Genomic DNA, 24,126 nt, shown 5'->3' on the forward strand with positions numbered 1-24,126 from the left:
GAACTCTTTCTGATGAATCACCAATGATTTGGGTTTTTGGATGATCTTTTGTCCATTTGATGAGAGGAGGGTAATTTGGATCATAGGAGGGACCCAGCTCAGCATTTACTTCTTCTTCGAATTCTGACTGAGAATCATCATCATTTGCATTTGGATTCTCCCCCTCAAATGATGAGACAGTTCCGCCTTCAGACATTGAATTCTCCCCCTCAACTGGACGTTCAGTTGGTGTGGTAGTTGATGAGTTCTCCCCCTGGAATGATAATTCAGGTTTATCGGATGAAGATGAACCCTCCCCTTGAAATGTAGAACTTTCTTTTGGAGGTTCTCTTGGACTAGGCTTTTCGGCAATTCCTGGTTGTTCTTTTTCCATATCCTTCACTACATCATCAATGATTTGCTTCAAGGAATCAATCATAGTGTTAGCTTCCTTTGCTTCTGAGTGAATGGCTTTCTCTGGTTCATCGAACAATAACATATATTTCTCAAATAAATTCGAAATAGAGACAGTAACTTGACCAGACGTTGGAAAGATTTCCTTCATTGAACCTTCGGTTGTTTGAAGCTTCTTGACGTAGTTGTCAAAAAAGGTGACCTAATAGGTTTCTTCGATTTTCTTGGAACGTTTGTTCAGAACCCTATATCCCTTGGAGTTTATTGAGTAGCCAAGAAAAATCCCTTCGTCAACTTTAACATCAAACCTGTTTCGATTCTCCTTTGAATTAAAAACAAAGCATCTAGAACCGAACACATGGAAGAACTTGACATTTGACTTACGATTGTTCAACATCTCATATGGAGTAATAGAAAAACGTTCGTTAAGAAGAGATATGTTCTATGTGTAGCAAGCAGGAGCAATAGCATCAGCCTAGAAGTATAAAGGCAACGAGGCGAAACTGAGCATGGTTCGGGCTGCTTCACACAACGTGTGGTTTCGCCTTTCAACGACACCGTTTTGTTGTGCAGTGTAGAGAGTAGAAAAGTTGTGAGATACTCCCTTTTCAACACGAAATTCTTTAAATTCATTGTTTTTAAACTCCAGCTTGTTGTCACCTCGAATATTTCTTACCAACTTTCGCAATTGAAGCTCTATTTTCTTGACAAAAACCTTGAGCTTTGGTGTAGCCTCTGGTTTCTTTTTAAGAAAAAATACATAGGTGAAATGAGAAAATTCATCTACTATTACTAGTATATATTTGTTACCACCAATGCTTTCAATAGCCAGAGGTCCACACAAATTTATATGCAGAAGCTCAATTGGTTCGATGACCTTCGTGTCGACCAGTGTTGGATGACTTTTCCTGCTTTGCTTTCCCATTTCGCATACATCACACATATGTTCTTTATCAAACTTGAGTAGTGGAAGTCCTCGCACATGATCACTAAGAACTAGCTTGGTGATGTCTTTGAAGTTGAGTTGCGAAAGCCTTCGGTGCCATAAACAACTTTCGTCTGAGTGCTTTCGTTAGTAGACACACAACTGGCTTTCCTTGAATAGGATTGAGGTTCAGTGGGTATATCTCTCCTTTTCTTTTGGATTTTAATAGAACTGATTTGGTTTTTTTCTCTACAACTTCAGTTCCTTCATCATCGAATGAAACCTTCAGTCATGTTCCTACCACCAGTTGAGAATCAATGATGAGATTATGTTGTAAGCCCTCTACATATGCTACTTTCCGGATCGAGAATTCACCATTTTTGATCATTCCATATCCTTTTATTGTGCCAAATTAGTTGTTGACATATTTGACACATCCACCATCCGTAATAGCTCGAAACTCCCGAAGCTCTTCCTTTCTCCGTGTCATGTGACGTGAGCAGCCACTATCAATGTAACATTTGTCGTCGAACTACTCATCACGCATAATCTGCAAAAATCAAGCAGATTTAGGAACCCAAAGTTTCTTGGGTCCATGTGAGCCTTTTACAAAATAAGGTACAACAATAGAAGAATCAACCAAGTAAGTTCGTTTTATTAGGGTTGTTTCATATTTTCTTTTGATTGTAAAAAGTTTGATTTTATTATCTTTTGATGCTTCAACCTTAGGTTTAGGAATTGGATTTTTATTGTTTTCTAACTTTTGATTTTGTTTCCTTAGGTTAGAATTCGTCTTCTTTTCGTCTCCAGAGATGATCTTCCCTTTTCCCTTCACATCTTCTTTAGAATTGTGCTTTGAGTGAGAGGAATGTGTTTTAGAAGCGAAACCTTGCTTTCGGGTTCTTTCGCTAGTAGATGAAGAACCAAAGCTACCCTTCGGTTGTTGAGTTAAGAATCGAAACCACTCCTTCGGTTTCTTTCGCTTCTATTTTGGGGACCGAAACTTCCCTTTCTGTTTGCTTGGCTAGATGATTTTTTGATACTCCTTTATCCTTAGTGGTTGAACTCTTATATGATCGAACGTAATTTGGGTTTTGGGACTGCCAAAACTGTTTCCTTTTAGTGTGATTCTTCTTGTATCTCCTGTTACATTGTTGTTTCTTTTCAGACACCTGTTTGGGATTTTTATGGATGTTAACCTTCGGTTTCGATCTTTCATTATGAGTTTCACTCTTTAACGAGGAAGTTTCACTTGTAGCCTTGATTGATTCACTTGGAATCTTTTTAGTACCACTGGTTGTTGGCATATCAAAGCGTATAGGCTTGTTAAGTGGTTCTGCCACATATCTGCCTTTAACCCTCCATGATATTCTCTCAGATAGACTATCGTTTCATCAGCATTGTCTGTTGGCGTCGACCATAAAAAATTATCACATCCTTCAGCATTATCTTCGTTCACTAATGTTGTGAGTTCAGCTGTTTGCTTCTGTGTAATGTCGGTAACTGCATCAACTTGATTTGGCGTGGTTTGAACCTTCCGATACACCACAACCTTTTCTTTCATAACCTTGGACTTATTTTGGGACAACCGAGTGAATTCAACCGAGTTTTCAGAAATGAGATTTTTGGTTGATTCGGGTTCGCTCTTGACAAATTCAGAACAGTCTACCTCATCTTCTACATGTATTTCACTCATATCATCATCCTCATCAAATTCAGAAGTATTTTCAACATTAATTTTTGTTTTTAAACTCAACTTGGCATTCAACGAGTCAAATTTCTGCATAGTATCGGTTTTAATTTCAATTTATAATTTTTGTCCAATAAATTCTTAAGCATGTCCTTGTGGTCTTTGTACTGGATAAAAGATTCAATTTTGTCAAGACCAATTTTATAGCCAGGAGAAACTTCATCAGATGAGACAACAACTTCACAATCATCAACATCAACATCAAGTGTATCCTTCTTTAATTCAAGGAAGGGAAGAATCATACTGTGAATGTTCCTGCCTATTTCACAATCTAGATGCAACTGAGTGATATTGGAATATAAACGTTTAGAAATTAAGCAAAAAACATTTCTCTGTTTTAAAAAGCTTCAAATTATCCCTTTGCAAATAAATTGTCTCATCCTTAATTCTAATTAACTCTTTCTTCTTTTGCTTAATCCGCATTAGCCTCTCCTCACTCTTCAACGACACCATGCTGAGTTGATCAGTTAGGTTAGAATTTGTGAGGCGATTTTAGGTTAAACTACCGCTTAAACTAGAAAATTTAGTTTTTAATCCGTTCAATTCTTTTTCATAGTTTGTAACATGGATTTTTAATGATTCGAGAATAGATTGTACCTTCTTGATCAACTGGTCGCACTCATTGATCTGCTCACCAACAGGTTTGGCAGCGAAGCATCTGTCCTCTCGTTCCTTCACTTCATCCTGACCCCCATCAGTGGTGTAACCCCTCATCTGTGACACTCCAGCTGTCACCATCAAACACTTTGCTTCACCCGCATACTTGTCTTCTTTCGCCACGAAAGCCCTGTCATGTGTAGGCTTTCTCACTTCATCATCCTCTGAATTAGTAGACCGGACTTCAACACCACCAAATTCTTCATCTACAACATTTTGCTGCACAATAAGAACATTCATAGTGTTATTTGCAGCAGCTTTCTTCTTCTTAATCTCTTCTAGCTTTTGCAGGTAGTATGCTTCATCGTCTTCACTTTCATTTTTCTCTGACATCTTCCTCAACATACAATCCTTTGCAAAGTGGTTTTAGCCTCCACAAAAGTGACAATTAAATCCTGAGTCACTTGACATCTTGCTTTCCTTCTTCGGTTCTTATTGCTGGGGAGTGATCTTCGGTTCCTCCTTTGCCTTTTCTGAACTGTAGTTTCCTTGCCAGTTTCGGTTCTTATTGGTGAGAAACTTTCTCCGAATGAACTTCTTTGGGTTTGAAACCATCAAAGCATATTCTTCATTGGTCAAATCAAATTCATAGAGATCTAAATCTTCTTCTTCTTCCACTGCATTCTTTCCTTTTTAAATTAGGGCCAAAGAACCCATGCTTGAAACCACGTTCGTTTCTTTAGTCACTGCACCTTCATGTGACTTTAGTATCCCCATTAGCTTCGCCAAAGAGTAAGCCTTGAATTGTTCATGGGCCTTTACAGTAGGCACTACTGCCATCCATTCTGATCTTAAGCCATTCATAAATGTAACTTTTTTCTCAATAACTTTCCTCTCTATGCCATGCTTTATCATCTTGCTAATAAGATGATTAAAGCGATTAAAGGCTTGGATTAGCTTCTCCCTAGGTTTCTATTTAAAGTCTCCAAACTCTGAAAGTAAGAGAGTCTGGATCGAATGCTCTAGATCCTCATTAGTAGAATACAGCTCTTTCAACATGTCCTAAACCTCTTTCGTTGTCGTGCATGAGCTAACCAACCGAAAGGTGTGAGACTGTAGGGCAAATCTAATCATTCTATGCACTTTTATATTGCATACAAACTTATCGTTTTCATCTTGAAGAATGTCTTTAACATCAAACTGTTCAAAAGTTGTAGCTTTAAACTAATAATAGTTTACATATAATAACATTTTAAATCTAATAAATTAAATATAATATTGATGAATTGAAAAACCCTTAAGATCGATTTAGATCTTCAACAGGTTAATAGAAAACGACTAATCAAACAAAGCACACACGAGTTGAATCAAAATAGTGCTGAATGATTCCAATACAGTCACACCTCAGCAGAGCTCGATTAAGAACTTCCACTGTAAAGGTGAGCTAGGGTTTTACAACACAATTAATGATAATTATGAAAGCGTTAATGATAAGATCGCATGCATGCAACTTATATACAAAACCCTAAAACAAAACACACGGGCGGACAGGCCCAAACTGGTGACAAACTGGACTAACAACCGAGCCCAAGACGCAACACAATGGACCCAACAAATATGCTAAAAGTAAAGACATAACTTTATAAGTAGAAGTAAAGATATTATTTTAAAACTGAAATTTAGCTCATTTACGATTGCACTTTAGGTTTGATATTTATTTAGCATTATTAACCAACTTATAATCATTATTACAAAGACACTATAGTTTCTCACTTTAACTATTTACAAAATATTATTGGGTTGTTTAAGTTAAACTAAAATTTATATTTAAGTTGATCGTGTAATGTTATATTTAAATTAATAATTTTAGTATTCTATACAAATTGTTTCAAAATTGTATCTTTAAAATGATAATAGTTTACATCCAACAATATATTAAAACTAATAAATTAAGTATAATATGTTAAAAATTAAAAAACATAACTTTATAAGTAGAAGTAAAGAAATTATTTTAATATTGAAATTTAGTTTATATGTGATTACACTTTATGTTTGATATTTATTTAAGCTTTTTAACCAACTTATAATTATTATTATTAGAAAGAAATTGAAAAGTCATGAGAGTTTCAAATGAATGTGGTGAAAGGAAAAATGCATGGGAGTTTCAAATGAATGTGGTGAAAGGAAAAATGCTTCATTTATGAGTATATATAGATATAGATAGATTTATCGCTATTCACAATATGTGCTCCACTAAGACTGTCGGACCGCTTCCGGAGCCCCAATGACCGTTGCCGGAACACCACCAACCATCACCGGAGTGCCACTGCTTTCAATCTTCGTTAACCGCCATCACGAACCACCTCCAATCGTCTTTTATCTTCCTGAACTAGCTCCTAATTCCTCTGATATTCTTCTGCCGAAAAAGCAACTCTAGTTGTCGAAGACTACCTTGTCGGAAATCACATCCTTCTCGTATCCTTTTCGGTATCGTGTTCATCATCAGATTTGGTTTTATCGGTTCAGATCTAAAGCAGAAAACAACTGAATCTAATTCCTGATTTGGTTTCATCGGCTACTACTGTTACGATATAGAGGTTTCCCGATCTGTTGTAATAAGCCAACGTCAAACTAAGATTTGTACCTCAGGTTTGAAGCTTTGAAAAATGTGTTAGTAGAGAAGAAGTTGAATTTTTGAACTATGATTTCTCCTTGTCAGTGACAAACCTCGATAGTTGAACAATTGACCTTCAAAACGGATTGGTCCAATCTTCCTTCTCTTTCTGCGAATCTTCGATGAAGTACATTGTATCAGATCAGGTCAAGATTTCGGAAATTGCTTGTTGAGGACATCTTCGGAGTAGGAATGGGTTGACTGGAATGTGGCTAAGTGGAGGAATTTAGAGATTCAATGATGTGGTATGGACTTATTACTTTTTTTCATTGAACAATGATTAGGTTACTTTATCTATAATTTGGGCTTAAACCTTTTTTCATAGACTTAATGTGGGCTCATATTTTTTTTTATAAAATTAAAAGATTTTGGTCAAACTAATAAGTACAAAATGTTAAATGCACAAAACCAAGTGGTATTAATTACTTTTTTATTGGATTTTAATGCACAAAACGAAGTGGTATTAATTATTTTTTTTGTAAGGTTTTCGTTGAGAGTATATGATCTTGTCGTTTTTATGACAACTTTCTTTTATTCCTTTTTTATCTTTGTAAAATAACTATACATTATATCATATATATATATATATATATATATATATATATATATATATATATATATATATATATATATATATATTAAATTCATTAAATTGATTAAACTTTAACACGTAAATTTTTATATTTCTTTATTAGTCTATATTTAATAAATTAATAACAATTTGTTAGCATAGATGTGACATATTTAAAAATATATATATATTTTATTCTATAATAATTGATATAGCTAAAGTATACATAAAATATTTGTTTATAAATGGACATTATTTGCTTTAGAATAACACATTATTTTTTTCTAAACTAATATATTTATTATAATATTTTTTTGAATATATATATATATATATATATATATATATATATATATATATATATTAATTATAGATGATTACTATATTCTTAAAACATGTAAGTTAATATTTAAAATATTTTTAAAAAATAAAATACTTCCATCATGCTACCATAGGAGTCTATCTGAAACCCACTCTAGTCAAGTTGTTGGACTAGAGTAATTTAACTCCGGGATCGCTCCCAATTCTCTTTCCAAGGTTGGATCATGTTATTCACCAACCAAAGGAACCCGGTTTTGAAACGAAAAATGTCATAAGATCATTCTCCGAACTTACTTCTACTCTGTTATAGGACTGCATCGTAGGGATGTAGGTCAAACCTTCGAGAACATACTTCAAATGGTCATAATAAGGACCTAGCTTGGGTCAAGTATAAGGCTTCACTTGGATACAGAACTACTGAAATACATGAGGTTACCGTATAAAGAATCTCGTTATGAATTGTTTTCAGAACACCCTTAACGACCGAATTACATTACAAATCGATATAAGATGCACTTAAGATAATCATTTCCACTAACGAAGTCGTTTTACATCGTGAAACAGAGCTATGTCTTCACCAAGAGGCAGCCAACCAACTAGCAAGGCGCCAACTCTGCAGATAGACACTGCTACCTTTCAGGATGCAGTCACGGCAGCTGTGACAGTCGTCATGGCACAATTCAATGCTAACAACGCCAGCAGAAGTGGAAGCGGTACTAACAATACATATTGTGGTAACAATCAGGAACACCAACAGGTGTCTTCCAACGAAAATACCTCAGGCCACAAACCTACGAACAAGAAGCGAAAGTTCTGGGACGAAAAGAAGTGTAACCTACCTCAAAAACTCGTTGGAAGAAAGCAATCCGTAGCTGCACCTGCCACTACAACAGCAGTCACGACGAACGCCGCGACACTAGCCACGGGGTCTGCCACCCAAACACTGGCCAAACCATATAAGGGATCACTCCCAAAGTGTAACCAATGTGGCTTCCATCACAATGGGGCATGCCGGGAGATGTACTGTAAAAACTGCAACAGGAAAGGGCATACCGTCCGTTTCTGTAAGGCCCCGACTTAGTACATTGCTTCAACCCCCAATATCAATGTAATTCTAGTGTGTTTCCTATGTGGCGGAAAAGGACACTTCAAGAGAAACTGTCCAACTAAGAGGAATGACAGGGGAGCCGGAGGAGTGTGACAAACGAACCAGCAAGGGTAATAGGGAACCATATTAGGACTTTTGTAATGTTTTCAACGACAAAAACGTTAAGTACCATATGTTTGTAATGAATTTGGTATGTTTGCTTAAGTCACCGTCTTTCTAAAAAGTAGTTAAAATACTCTCTCGTTCAAATTAAACCAAAGACATTCATATATGACCTTAGGATCATTACCTGTAAGATGTGATGACTTTGTACATACATCATGGTTAATTATAATCAAAATACTGAAGTCTTGAAACAAATAATTCCATCCTGACTCCCATTCAATGTCAAGTAGTAGGAATTGAGTGGGGCCACCCACTCGACGATTTCACCAACATCAACTTACATACAACATTCATATACCGCTCGATCATAGGGAGACCTATCAGGGATCATGATATCAAGTATCATTACTGGCTATCGAAACACACCCACTACCAGTGCTAGACACTGTGGTATGAATCATCTACAGTAATAATAACATCAAACAAAATAGAACACACTGAAAAGAAACTTAAGATGCTCTATCACTCTAGTGATCTCTTCTTATGAATACAGCTTAACTCATGTTATCTAAAAAGATTCGGTTGTCACCATTTAGTTTCTATTAGTATAGTCCTCATCTTCCCGATTTAACGTCTACAAAAGAACCCTTCACCTAACCCTCCGAATATCGGAACCTTTGTCTCCCATAAACGCGTCTAGCACGGATCTCCGGGTCATCTCTCGCTGTGGAACTCCAAAACACGTACCAGAGGAGTGTTATACTTCCCGAAACCTTATCACAAGTATTTACAGGAGACCTTCGGGAATGTCACGCATGTAGCAGACAAGGTTCAAGCACAGAAGCTTGGGACGGATACGGTTAGTCTACCACTACTACACGTATACGCGAGGATAATGAATAATTAAGATTCTACGGACGTTGGATTTGTGCTTCCGCCCTATTTCCTATTCCATGTCTGGTTGTGGACATGGGGCAGAGTCACCCATCCAACTGTCTCGCCAATCTTAAGCATATACGACATATATGTGCAAATTAATGATAGATGGACCAGGTACGAGTCCTGCCATGAGCTTCGGGCCAAGGTTGCCCAGGAGGACGAGTGAATGTCCTACCATCTGAAAAGGTCTAGTCGCGAAAACCAAACCCATATGCTTCCTACCGAGCTACAAGAACTGTCAGGTCAAACCTGTCGAACTACTCAACAATGAAATTGAAGAACCAAGCTTCTCACCCCGGAGAACTCCGGTCTTATTCTTCAAATAGAAAGGCAAATTGCTCGTTGTTCCATTGACCTCAGAGGCCCCGACAATATCTCCAGTAGAAACCTTTACTATCTGCCTCACATAGACGAATAGGCCGATCAACCGCAAGGAACGAGGTACCCTTCAGGAATTGAACTTGAGATCTGAATATCACCATTCGTGAGTATTGGAAAAGGATGTTTGAGGACAATCCTTCAAATTCGATGCGGACGCTGCAAGTCCGTAGTGATACCCCTCGGATAGGACCAACCCGCTCGCAGTATTCATGAACATAATAAATAGGATATGCCATTCTTACTAGGATCAGTTCGTCATTGCCATTGTAATGACTTGCTTATCTACCCTCGTAGTAAGAAAGAAACCAAGGAGAGCAGCTACAACAAACCGCAAAAGCAATACGATCAGAGAAGCCTTACACGAAGTTCTCTAGATACGAGTTTTGGAATTGAGGAGTCGAATTCCTAACACACATCATTATCAATGTGGAAATTCTTAAGGACCCTTTCAATTGATCAAAAACCGTTGAGAAACAGTCAGCACCAAAGGCGTCAGCAGGAATACGCCAAAATTCCGGGTCTCGCTGACCTACCATCTTAGTTCCTTTGGAACTTCTCGTAAACTACGGAACCCCCTTACGACTTTGACCCTGAAGGGATCAACCCTTGACTAGGAAGAGAGGCAAGAGGGAGAAACCTTTAGAACTCCCGAATAAGTGACCAAATTCCTCTGGAAGCCTCACTCTGGGAAGGCTTAGTACACTTCGGAAAGCGTGGAAAGCCAAAACCCCAGATAATTATGCCTTTCGAGATTCTTGTCAGAATCAGCCCTGTAACTCGCTACATCAATCTACTCCCGCGAGCTTGGTAAAGTACATCCTACTCGGCACGTCCCGAACTTGCAGAAGTATCTATCTGACAAGACTCTTGTAATCCCCCTCGACGAGATCGAGTTCCACAAGAGCCTCACCTTCGTTAAAGAAACGTAGTGACCATGGACCGAGAGGTCAAGCGAACGCAGCAACGCTGCTTCCCATTAGTGAAAGTTCGCTGGAATACTAAGCAAGGACTTGGAGTCACTTGGGAGCGCGAGAATCAGTCGATTAGGAAGTATCTCCACTTCTTGGCTCGATTGTTCATGCCTACTCCTTGCCTAAATTCAAATTTCGGGACGAAATTCCCTCTAATGGGGGGATGATGTGACAGCCGTCAATTTCCAGCCAAGTCAAAGTCATCTGAAGTCAACAAGTCAAACCGTTCAACTCAATTTGCCCGTGGGTACTAGAGTTTACGATACGTAATCTCTAAACAACTCGCTATTCTAATGGGAGATCATAAATCGAAAAGTACGTACATCTAGATCTCCTTAACCTAAAACTATGGTAAGTGACGAGCCAAACCGATAAAACAATGTTGCATACTCATCGGGAGTGTGTAAGATCCTTAAACAAGGCTTAATAGGGTTTACGGACCTTGCATTGCGAAGCTAGACACTCACATTTGTCACACACGAAATCTCTCTCAATCGTTTTCACTCTATCTCACTTTAATCGAGAATCTCTCCCAAATCTCTCTAAGAATATGAAATATCTCCCAAATCTCTCTTTGTATGAGAAATCTCTCCAAGAATGTGAAATCTCTCCCAAATCTCTCTTTATATGAGAAATCTCTCCAAGAATGCGAAATCTCTCCCAAATCTCTCTTTGTATGAGAAATCTCTCCAAGAATGTGAAATCTCTCTTCAAATCTCTCTAAGTATGTGAAATCTCTCCCAAATCTCTCTTTATATGAGAAATCTCTCCAAGAATGGGAAATCTCTCCCAAATCTCTCTTTGTATGAGAAATCCCTCCAAGAATATGAAATCTCTCCCAAATCTCTCCTAAATCTCTTTCAAAAGTTCCTGTAACTTTTTGAAGTCATTCGGGTCATTCCGACCCTTAACCAGGTCAAAAACGGCTTGAAATGGGGTAAAAACGAGTAAAATAGGCTTAAGGACCCGAAACCCTTCTTAAGGAGCCGAAACCCCTCTTAGGGCCGAAAGTCCTCTTAGAACCGAAGGTCCCTATAGGGACCAAACCTGGTAAGAACCGAAACTGGAAGAGCCGAACCCGAAGGCTGCTGAACCGAACTCGAAGGGTCCTCTCAGGCCCGAACATCGCACAAGACCCGAACCCAAGCCTCGGTCTATTTCGCTCCTGATGACTTCAGACCGAGCCTCCCCTTCACTTCCTTCTGTCTCGCCTCGCTTCGGACTCAGCATCAGAAAGGGACCGAACCTTCGGCCCCCTTTCCAAGAAGCCTCGCTGTAATGCCTTTTCTTCCCGATTTTCGACTACGACTTCATTTTAGCTTCGTTTTTAATTGTTTTAACGCGGGATTTTCATCCAAAACTTTATTTTAACATATAAGACCCCATAATTATTAATTAATCACGTTTTTAAGGATAAAACCTTATCCAAGAAGAGTGGGTGAAGTACAAGAGGTGGAGTGTTGACTTCCCTTTATTCTATGACACAAGCAACCACTCCTATACCCACTCCATGTCACTATTCACCATCAACCCATACCTAGTTATTTCATGGTACTTTTCCCACCATTTTCAGCCACACACTTGGTCAAGGGTAAGAAAACCCTCCTCTCTCCTCACACTTATCTCATTTTCTCATTCTTTCACCAAGAAGACCAAACTCTTTTCCTCTCAAACTTCTTCCCTCAAATTCGAGATTCAAGGCTGATTATCAAGGTTTCTCACACTCTTGGTAAATACAATCCATCCTCTCTATGCTTATTACACTTCCTTCTTTCTCAAATCAATGATTCCTTACACAAACATCATCAGATTCTTGTTAGATCTTCGAATCTTCAAGTGTTCTTGAGTTGAACATTTCTATTCTTCAACACTCATCTACTGAAATCACTCAAGGTGAGTTCATACCCCTACATTTTCATGTTTTCTCAAGTTTTAGGGGGGGGGGGGGGGAATACAAGTTAAAACTCCAAGAACATAACTAAAATTTTCTAACAGCTTTCATCAGAAAAGTTGGACTCCATTCACGGACTGTTTTGGACAACATAAACATTTTTGTTTTCAAACCTGTTTTAGGTGTAAGTAGTTCCAGTTCTTATCTTTAAAATGAATACTTGCACATCTCCATACGATTTTTCTACAATTTATGGTGATTCTTACAAAACTGCCTATCATTTCAAACACCAATCCGGACCAGTCTGTGATTATGGACTTTTTCACCCAAGTTGGAGGTCATTAAAAATCATGATAAAAATTTTGAGTAAACTAAACACATTTTGGGAACTCTCAGAATTTACGGATTTAGTTTTCTACTTCGTATGATTTTTCTATGACCTTTCTAAAACAGCACAGAAAGGTTAAATTTAGTTAACAACATATAACTTTCATAACACTTTGTATTAAGTTGAGCAAAGTGTATAACAATAAGTTCTAAATATTGAATGTGTTTCCCTGTTAGTTTATCATCATAAACTGAAACCTAGTCATTCATGATAAGATTATGCATTCATTTAGAACACGTCTATTAAGCTATAGTAAGCATAGTTTATGGATTCATAACACAAATGCATTTTCATAAAAGAGTTCTTATACATTAGAAATGTTTTGGATAAACTATAATAGGTATGGTTTATGTTTCCATTAACACAACAAACACATTTCGAAAGGTTTTATTCCCACAGAAAAAGGTTTTACACTCATGCACACCACATGTAAACTTGTTAACCTAAATTGTGAGACAATCTCTTTCCGTACGTCCGAGTGCGCAATCTAAATTCCTGGTAGTTATAATCAGAGTCTCCTAGAGGGAGAACGTGATAGTTGTGTATAGATCTATATTGGGTTAAAACCCCACACCTGAGCTGCATGCAACAGCTAGACCGGCAGGTATGTGGTGACAAGTGTCATTTCAGTTTCGCGACGCCTAAGAAACGTCGTGGCGGGTTCATTCAGTCATTAGTATGATTATAGCTGCTCACATAGGGATTTAACAACATAAAGTTTACAGGGATTTTCATAAATCAAAAGGGGTTTTATGTCGATTTAAAATCACTTTTTATATCAATAATTACAGATATTATGGTATATTTTTAGTCTTGGTATATAAGACCACACATCATTCATTTCGGGATTTTTCTCAAATCAGAAAGGGTTTTACGCCAATTTAAAACCACATTTATATATTTAAGTATGACAAATACTTGTTCATTTTCGGTCCTGGTATTTAGGACCACATAACTTCTATAAGGAAAATATTGGATTTTTCTTGGTAACATACATCTCTTTACAAAGATCGATTTTCAAACTCTTACTGTCAAAAGCTTATGAACTCACCAACCTTTGTGTTGACACTTTTTCAAAACTACTTGTATTCTTAGGAATTCAGTGAAAACAAGAAATCAACAACGTTTTGAGGATGGGACGATAAATCGTCAAACAGTTCATTTTGTATCATAATGTAATTGATTCGAATCATGTAAACATATACTTTGGTGTAACTTTTTCAATTATATTTATGATGGTTGTATTTACTTTGAGCACTATTATACTCGTTGTTGTGATACTCTACATGAAGTCCTCCACCCCCGGACGTTTCCGCCATCCTTGGTTTGGGGGTGTGACAGACACCTTGACTTTAAGCCTCAAATGGAGACCCAATAGAGAGTTACGGCCAGGAGTAAACTTGTCACACCCCAAAACCAGGAACGGCGGAAATGTTCTGGGGCGGAGAACGTCATGTATAATATCAACAACAATGTAAAGTAGTAAACAAGCAACAACATCATCCATTGCATTAATAAAATAATTATTATACAATTGTATTCTGTCAAATTTTGATAAACACTAAAGCATAAATCAAAATGAAAGATAAGTCTTGAACAAGCTCCGTCTTCCTTTCTCCTTGCATCGGTACCCGTCTATGATGACCTGAGGATACAAGTAATTTTGAAAGCGAGTATCAGCTTCAAAGCTGATACTCGCTTTCAAAATTACTTGTATCCTCAGGTCATCATAGACGGGTACCGATGCAAGGAGAAAGGAAGACGGAGCTTGGTCAAGACTTATCTTTCATTTTGATTTATGCTTTAGTGTTTATCAAAATTTGACAGAATACAATTGTATAATAATTATTTTATTAATGCAATGGATGATGTTGTTGCTTGTTTACTACTTTACATTGTTTTTGATATTATACATGATGTCCTCCGCCCCAGAACGTTTCCGCCGTTCCTGGTTTTGGGGTGTGACAGATTGGTATCAGAGCATTGTTTATAGTGAATTAAGTATATCAACCCATAAAAGATATACTAACTATAAATACATAAGGGATTAAAAATACTCTGACCAAGAGTTTATACTTTAAATAGTAAAATATTTAAGTAGGTATACGTGTTGCATTCATACTAAAATCAGTGTCACTAGGACAGTACAAAAGAATTACGATTGTTGGGCAACACAAGTGGGCTTAGAGACATATGGTCAAAATTGGGAAGATATAGCCTGATCACCTATATTATCCGAGAGTTGACTAGCATGCGCCTAAGTTTAAGTGTGTGGTTGCAACAATGCTAAAAATCTTACCAACCCTACCACAATGAGAACAATAGAACATAACATTAAAATTTAAATACTATAGGAGTATTTGGTGTTACTATAAGTACTTTATACTTGAGAATTAAAACGGGATCTTCATTACTAAGTTGATAGTTGCTAAGTGGATACACTAAGGCTATATGTAATTAGGATGTTATAGACTTAGAATCTGTGATAATTTTGCCTTACCCCTATTTTGTGTGAATTTGGAATTAAGGTCACTTATTCGAAGGTCTATCCTGTTTAGATTACACATAGCTGGTATGCACTTCACAAATAGCGATATAACTAATGAAGGTTTTCTAAATAATTATCTAGATAGTTCGTCTAATAATTATCCTCTTACCCTAAATTCTCGCATAGAAAACATAGCTGGACTCCATCCCCTTGACAACCAGTATCTTCCGAATGAAGTCATAGCTGGTCGATTTGGAGAATGACCAGAGAATGATCATGCTTTTCCCCTTGAATGATCACCATGATGAAGACCTTTCGTATGATGCTAACTCCGAACCAGAGGTTGAAAACCTACCCCGAGCAGCTCCCTTTCCAATTCCTAACCCTCGTCCGGCTTTTCATGGTCCGACCCCTGAGAGAGCGGAATGCTTGGAAATATGGAGCCAAGGAAAAGATCAACCCATGCCATTCAATGGCGACCGAAGCTTTTATGACTTGAGCAATGGGGGCTCAGCAGATAGAGTCTTGCAAATCTTGGTCCGCAGAGTGGCCTGAAATGAGATTCAAGGCAGGACAGCCCTACATCAGATTACAGAAGTAGTCGCCTATGCTAGAATGCATACCCTCCACACCATTCATCTAGAAGATGCACACGAGAGATCAGAGAGAAACTATGACACCCTACTCCAAACACTGACTGAATCACGAGCCGAAGTCATAGAGCTCCGAGTACGCCAGAGGGTGTACGAAAGACACCTACTTGACATGGAACGTCAATTGGCTGAACTGAGAGTTCACCAGAGGGATAACCGTCGCCAGTAGTACACACTTTACTTTATGGTCCTTGTTAAAAGGAATTGTTTTCTGTCTATGCCCGATGTGGCATTTTCTATGAAATTATCTTGTTCCATAAGTACTTTAGCTAGGTCTTTATGCTGTCAGGAACTATCTTCTGTGGATATGATGTAAGACCTTTACAAGGTCATTTTCCAGAATCTTTACATCGTGAATATCAAAGATATTGACAGCCGGCTAACTTCTGTGTCATTCTTCATTCAAGTACTCTTATCATTCTTTCATTAGAGTCTATCTGAATCATGCTTTAGCCAAGTCATTGGGCTATAGCAAGTTAGATCCGGAGACATTTCCAAGTCTCTATCAGTGGTTGGATCTTGTAATTCACCAACCCACGATACCTCAGCTCGAACGACGAACGTTTTGAGACCGTCCTACGAACTTACCTCCACCCGTCACTAGGACTGCATCATAGGGATGTAGGTCAAACCTTCGCGAACATACTTTCATTCTGTACTAGGACTGCATCATAGGGATGTAGGTCAAACTTTCGAGAACATACTCTTACTCTTTACATGAACAATCTAAGTATATCAGGGTCGACCAGAATCGCTCACAAAATCTTTATTCTTTCGTGTTAACAGAATCATGTCGTCATCTGGAAGCAATCAGTCAAACCGCGAAACCTCCGCTTTTCCTATGGACGCCGCTGCCTTTAAAACGGCAGTTATAGCTGCGGTAGTGGCTGCCGTAACCGCGGTCCTTGCGCACCGTAGCGCTATCAGCACAGTCAATGCTGCTGATGGGAATGATGTTTCCAATCGTGGTATCCATCCAGTAGGTTGCCAAACAGTAACAGTCACAGGCTTGCAAAGCCGAAAAGCAGAGAACAAGAAACGAAAGCGTCAAGCCCGAAAAGAACGCAAGAGATCCCAAAAGCTGGCTATACAACAGCAGCGAGTGGAAACCCCTACCGTTCCCATACCGCGCAGGCCATACGAGTGAAAACTCCCGAAGTGTGATAGGTGTAGTTTCCATCACCATGGGGCTTGCCATGAGATGCAATGTTGCAATTGCCTAAACGTAGGGCATCATGCTCGTGACTGTGGAGCACCGAAACGACCCATCACTCAAGACCCTTTCATCGGGACTAACCCTACACACAAGATGAGTGTTAGCGCAGAACAATTTAAGAAGCAATTTTCAAGGTGGAGTAACGAGGAAGGCACTCGTGTCCACATAACATTGGCTAAACACCGAAATCCTGTCACCAGAGCTAGTACTAGCCAGTCATGCCACCAATGTGGTGAGACAGGGCACTTCAAGAAAGATTGCCCGATAGCAAAGAACTCTGGTGTAGATGGGAGGATTCTCAGGATCACAGCTGCAGGAGAGCCTGCTCAGGAACCACGTTAAATGTAATTTAGGCGTTTCGTTGTAACAAACTTATAAACTATCTAGAACTAGTGCAACTAGAGTCTTACCTTTTGCGAGATCCTGACTGTATAAGGAGTCTCATGTTGCGTATACTCATCTTTTGTAGTACATCTTACTCGCAGCAATAGTCTTGTGGTAAATCTAAAGTACTGTAACTCTTGTTCATGGTTGCACGGTTGTGTTTTGTCTGTAAACGTCTTATGTTCAAATCTAGTGTCTTTAAGATTCAGTATGATTTCGACATTATCATACGACTCGATTTAATTTGATCCTCACAAAAACAGCTTCATGCGTACATCTCTTTCTTCTAGATCACTTTTCCAGCGAAACATCAGAACGCCGAAGTACTCATTCCAGGAGTACCTCTTAGTTATTTTCTTTCCGAAGAAATCCCCGAAGTACCACTCGTGCAGTACGTCAAGTTCAATCCAGGAATTCATGCGGATGATCTATCATTGAGGAATGTATACATAAGAGTGTTATATAATCAAGGTTCTACAGGTTTAGAATTAATGATTTCGCCTTAACTCTTTTCCTCATGGGGATGTGAGGATAAGGAAGAATCAGTTATTCGACTACCTTTTCAATCTTAATTATATACGACTCCTATACACGAGATTGTGATCGTGAAGCCCTGTATGAATTCTATAATGGACTTCAGGACGGAGAACTGCCTAAGTATACGAGTAATCGCATCGTCATGCGAACAAACTTAGAACCCAGTACGACTCCCGAAAACAGATCGCCCTATAGTTTAAACACCTACGGAGATACCAGAACAGTACAAGCAACTTAGCGAACTACACAGAAATAGAATTAGAAGACTAGGTTTCTCACCCTAGAGAAACCCCGTCATATTCTCGCAGAGATCGACAGATCGCGTTGTATGTACCTCGGTTATTGAGGACTCCATCAAGATTTCCATAGAAATCGTTATCTCTGCCTCGCATAGATGAAATGGTTGAGCAAACACCAGGAAAGAATTACTTCCAGGAATGGATCTGAGATCCGAATATCACTAGTACGAGTGTTAGGGAAAGATGCCCGGAAGACTATCTCCTGAACTCGATGCGGACACTTCGAATCCGTAGTGATACCCTTCGGATAGGACCAATATGCCCATAGCTTTCATGAGCTAAACGAGTAGGGTACGTCTTTCTTACTTGGATCAGTTCATCATTTCTCCATGTAATGATTTACTTATCTACCCTTGTAGTAAGATGGAACCCATGGGAACATTACCTCCAGAGGAACTTCTTGTGAAGTTCTCTAGGCACGAGTTTTGAAATTGAGGAGTCAAATTTCTATGACACACTGTTAGTAATGTGATAAATTTTGAGCACTTCTTCAATTTGCCGGAACCGTTGAGCATTTATCGACACCAGAGACGCCGACAGTTTTTCGCCAAATTCTAGGTCTTACCGACCTACCGTCTTAGTTCATTTAGAACTCCTCGCAAGCTACAGAAACCCGTACTACTTTGACCCAGCAAGGGGTGGCCTTTGACTGAGAAGTTACGCAAGAAAAAGAACCTCTGGAATTCCAAGTGAGTGACCAAGTTCTTTATGAAGACTCACTCTGGGAATGGCTTAATATGCTTCGTAAAAGCGTGGAAAGCTAAATCCAAGTTAGACAAGACCTCCGAGATTCTTAGCAGAATCGTAGTGACCCTCGACCGAGAGGTCAAGCGGACAAAGCAACGCCGTTGCCAGTTAGTGAAGGTTCGTTGGGATTCCAACCGAGAACCCGATTTCACTTAAGTGCGCTAGAACCAATCAATTAGGAAGTTTCCTCCTCACGACTAGATCATTCGTGCATACTTCCTTGCCTAAATTCTAATTTCGGGACGAAATTCCCTTTAACAGGGGGATGATGTGACAACCCGAAATCTCCATTCTGAACAAACCATATCAAGCCAATAGAAGTAGACCAATTACAGTGAAAACTCGGATTTCGAGTATAAGTTTGGCAGTTTTCAGGATTTACACTTAAGAAGTTATTAGGAGAGTAGTTGCACTAGGGTTTTGTGCAACACTATAAATCCAATACTCTAAGACATTAGAATTCATTTCGAGAATAGAAATATTTTCTGCCAAAAATCTCAGGACTATAAATAGAATTCTGAACCAAAATGGTTCATTAGTTGAATTCCAATTAGAGAAAAGCCAAATTCTCTCTCACGGATCTTCGGGTTTTCATCCCAAATCGTGAGTACACTTCTCTAGTTGTGTTATAATACTTGTTTTATGCTTATGAACATAGTTTGTATGTCAAATACATGAGATCCGGGAGTTTACCGCCCAAGAACGTTCTTGGGGAGTAAACTCCAAAATCAAGCTTAAAGGCCATTTAGTCCCATTTCCTTGTTAGGTAACTAGCTTAGGATGATATGTATGAACATTTGAGTCTAGAAATCAATCAAGAACACTTAGCCTTAGGAGTTTACGGCCCAAGAGATTCTTGGACCGTAAACACCAATTTCAAGGGCTTAAATGTGCCCTACTTTCCCCAAAGGCTTAGGCTTCATTATAGGCATGTACACTAATGTGTTTAGAACCTAGAAAACACAAGAAAAGCACAAGTATTGAAGAGTTTACGGCCAAGAGTGGTTCTTGGGCCGTAAACTCAATTAAGGGGTCAAAGGACACCCTAAACCCTTCCTTGAGCCAAGAAACAATTTGGGCATGTACCTAAATGTATTATGGAGTAGCTAAAACACTTAGAACCCCAAAAGTGAGGGAGTTTACGGCCCAAAAGGTTCTATGGCCGTAAACTCCAAGAAATGGTACCAAATGGTGCCATAAACTCTTCCAAAGCCAAGTACAAAAGCCTAGAATTGTTCCTAGTTATTATAGAGACTTGAAAGCACCATAATCACCCTCCCAAGGGAGTTTACAGCCGTAAACTCCAAGGGAAAAGGGTCTTTGGGCCGTAAACTCCCCAAAGGAGTCAATATGGTGCCCAAACACTTGTATAAGCCTTGAATCAATTCCCACTAGAGTTGAAGTAATTCTAAGCACCATTTCAAGCCTTGGTTGGGAGTTTACGGCCAGGAGCTAACTCCCCTGGGCCGTAAACTCCAATGAATATGGTCATTAGACCTTAAACTCACATTAGGGGCATTGCACTCCTTAGTTGCAACCCATTAGCCTCCTAGCACTTGACCAAAAGTGTTATCCTCGCACTTAAATGTTATTACTTGTATAATTAGTGTTATAATCACTAATTATTTATATAAATATGTTTTCATATGTAATTAGTATCATTGTGTGTGTCTAAGTCTCCACTTGACACCAAGCACTTGTCCGATCCTTCCGTACGATAACAGTCCGTTCAATTCAAATCACTTACTGCAGGTGAGTTCATACCCCTTAACTAATGTTTTAAACTATTTTTAAATGTTTTATGGGGGGGGGGGATACAAGTAGAATCATGCTACTTATTATGTCAATCACATGTGATTTGTAAGTAGGATTATATTACTTATTACATCAATCACATGTGATTAATATACAGCATCCAAAAGATTTGGCTACTCATTAGCCGTTTTACCAAACAGTTTCCTTCAAATGATTTTTATAAACATTTTATATGTTTTAAATTCCTTATTACACTGTACATCTTACTCCGTACATTACCTATCAAACTCATTTACAACTGTGTTCCAAACAAACGTTTCCTTATACTTAAATTGTTTTATCAAAACTTATGCCTTCAAATTGTTTTATAGATTGACATCAAGTCAATCTTTTCTTAAAATAATATTTATGTTTCAAATGTCTTACAAAACATATTTATACTTTTATATTATAAATTGCATGCCTCTATATGTATAGTTATATAAGAAATGTTTAAAAGACTTAGGAAGGCTATCCACCCTATTTCCTTTTCGCGCCTTGAGATGTGGTCTGGTGGGATATCGGGTATTCTTCCGAAAGTCGTTTAAATATTAGTTATGTATCATGTGTACATATATAGTCATAAAAGGTCCCTCCAGTTCAACATATGCCCTTGGGTAGCAAGGGTATACATCCATGTCCATACTTACCAGATAGATTACTAGTAAACTACCATATGGGTAGTTTAGGAAGATACTAGAACAATTACTAGAACACGATATCTTACAATGACCCAGTTCATTCATGAGTCAATACTTTCTAGAACATTACTGTGCATTACATATACTGTAACAACCCGAAATTTCATATCACTTCTTGTACCACAACTTGTAATCCAATCCGATCAACCAAACGTCATTTTCAAATTCGTTTCCAATTTCGCCATTTTATTAAGTCATTAGTTTATATCGACCTAAAATGACTTAATGGGTGTCTTAATACATTTAGAAATCATTTTAACTCCCCACTTTAGTAATCGAAATAAGTATAGAATCGACTGTATCGAGTCACGACAATTTGGTCGGGTATGACCAAGAGCCTCACGTAACGTCGGTATCGGGTAAAATTACGTCGTGTCCAATTCCCGAACACTATATAAAGTGTTTTAAGACTTCATTTGAAGCCTTTGGCCAATTTCTCATTAAACTCTCACAACCTCTCTCCTCAAGCTAGAATTAAGATCTAAATCTCAAATCTAAGGCTTCAAATCTCTAAGGTACTTTCCCTAGCTTGTATTGTAACCTTCTTAGCCTTCAAATTTGAGTTCAAAGCATGGATAAAGACCATATTCATGAGTTTACGGCCATGGAGCCTTCATGGGCCGTAAACTCATATAGCATGGGTTTTTAAGCCCCAAATCCCTTCCTAAGCAATTTTGGACTTTAGTTATGGCTTAATGGCTTCATGGACAAGACTTTTATCATTTAAAACATAGATTTTGAGCCATTTGAAGGAGTTTACGGCCAAGGCATAAGCTTGGGCCGTAAACTCATGTAAATGAGGTTTTCATGAACTTAAACCCTTCCAAATCATAGTTGGGACTTAGATATGACATTAAGGCTTGCTAATCTAGACTTGGAACACTTTAAACATGATTTTTGGGTGGTAAAAGTGAGTTTATGGCCAAGACATATTCTTGGGCCGTAAACTCCTCTTAAATGGGGATTTAGTGCCTTAAAACATGAAAAAATGCTTTCAAACTCAACCAATGGCTTTCTAGTAAAATCTAGATGCATCCAAAAATAGTTTAAGGGTTTGTAACACAACAAAAATGTCATTTATAGGAGTTTACGGCCTAGGAACATACCCTTGGCCGTAAACTCATAAATCTTGCTTAAGGATGCATCAAATTCACTTATATGGCTTGTATAAAATTCTAGAATCACATGTGATTGTTTTTAAGCATCAAAAACTAACTTTTCATGAGTATAAGAGAGTTTACGGCCATAGAACATGCCTCTAGGCCGTAAACTCCCAAAAATAGGTTTAATGGTGTTCTAAATTCATTTCAAGGCTTGGAAAAATTAACTAGAATCACATGTGATTGTCCTTTGTAGCTTAAACTAATTATTCTTGGCCATGGGTGAGTTTATGGCCGTAAACTCTAAGAGTGTGGCCGTAAACTCATGTTTTAAATGATGTAAATTCATTCCAAGTGTTCCAAGGCATTTTAGATAATCCATTCTAGCAATCCCCATGTCCATTTAAGCCCTTAAACCTTCAAAATCACACCAACATGAGTTTACGGCCATAAACTCATGTGTGGGTGTGTTTTGTGGTTGCAAACTCTTTAAAATGTTTACTCTTGGGGAGTAAACTCAAGTCCCAAGTCCCTAGTGCCATTACAAGTCCGAAGATGTCACCCGGGTCACTCCAAACGCTCGTTTTGAGGTGTTTAACCTCGTTGGAATGTAATGTTCCATATAATTAGTGAATGTATCCCTAATTGTATATATATGGACATTATTTCATTTTACATAGGGACATCGCGAGTAATCAAACCCCAAACCAACGTCTAGTATCCAAAACCGACGCATTCCCGAGTCCGGTGAGTTCATACCCCTACCCTTTTTCACTGTTTTTTTTCACTGTTTTCAGGGGGAACACAAGCAAAGTACAAGGGTTTTCTTGTACTCAAAACTTATTTTCATGTGTGTATTTCACATTTCATATGCTTTTAATATTGATTACACAACTGATAACGAGTTGAATACACAGATTACTTAAACATTTATTTGTGAAATGAGTTTTATAAACTGCTATGTTTTATATATTTCACAAATGGTTTCCACATTTTATCAGTTAAAAGCATGACTTTATAACACATGAATAATATATTTCGTACACTGTCTTGTCCTCGGTAACATTCCACATAGATACGCGAATGGAGGATTATCCTATTATTACTAGTAAATTTGTTATTCCGTATGATTGGAGACACGTCCTCGGCAAACACTCCACAGAGATACGCGAGTGGAGGACTACACTCGTAAC

This window comes from Lactuca serriola, chromosome 7, assembly GCF_051521515.1.
Source record: "Lactuca serriola cultivar US96UC23 chromosome 7, Lser_US96UC23_V15, whole genome shotgun sequence".
NCBI classification, from domain to species: domain Eukaryota; kingdom Viridiplantae; phylum Streptophyta; class Magnoliopsida; order Asterales; family Asteraceae; genus Lactuca; species Lactuca serriola.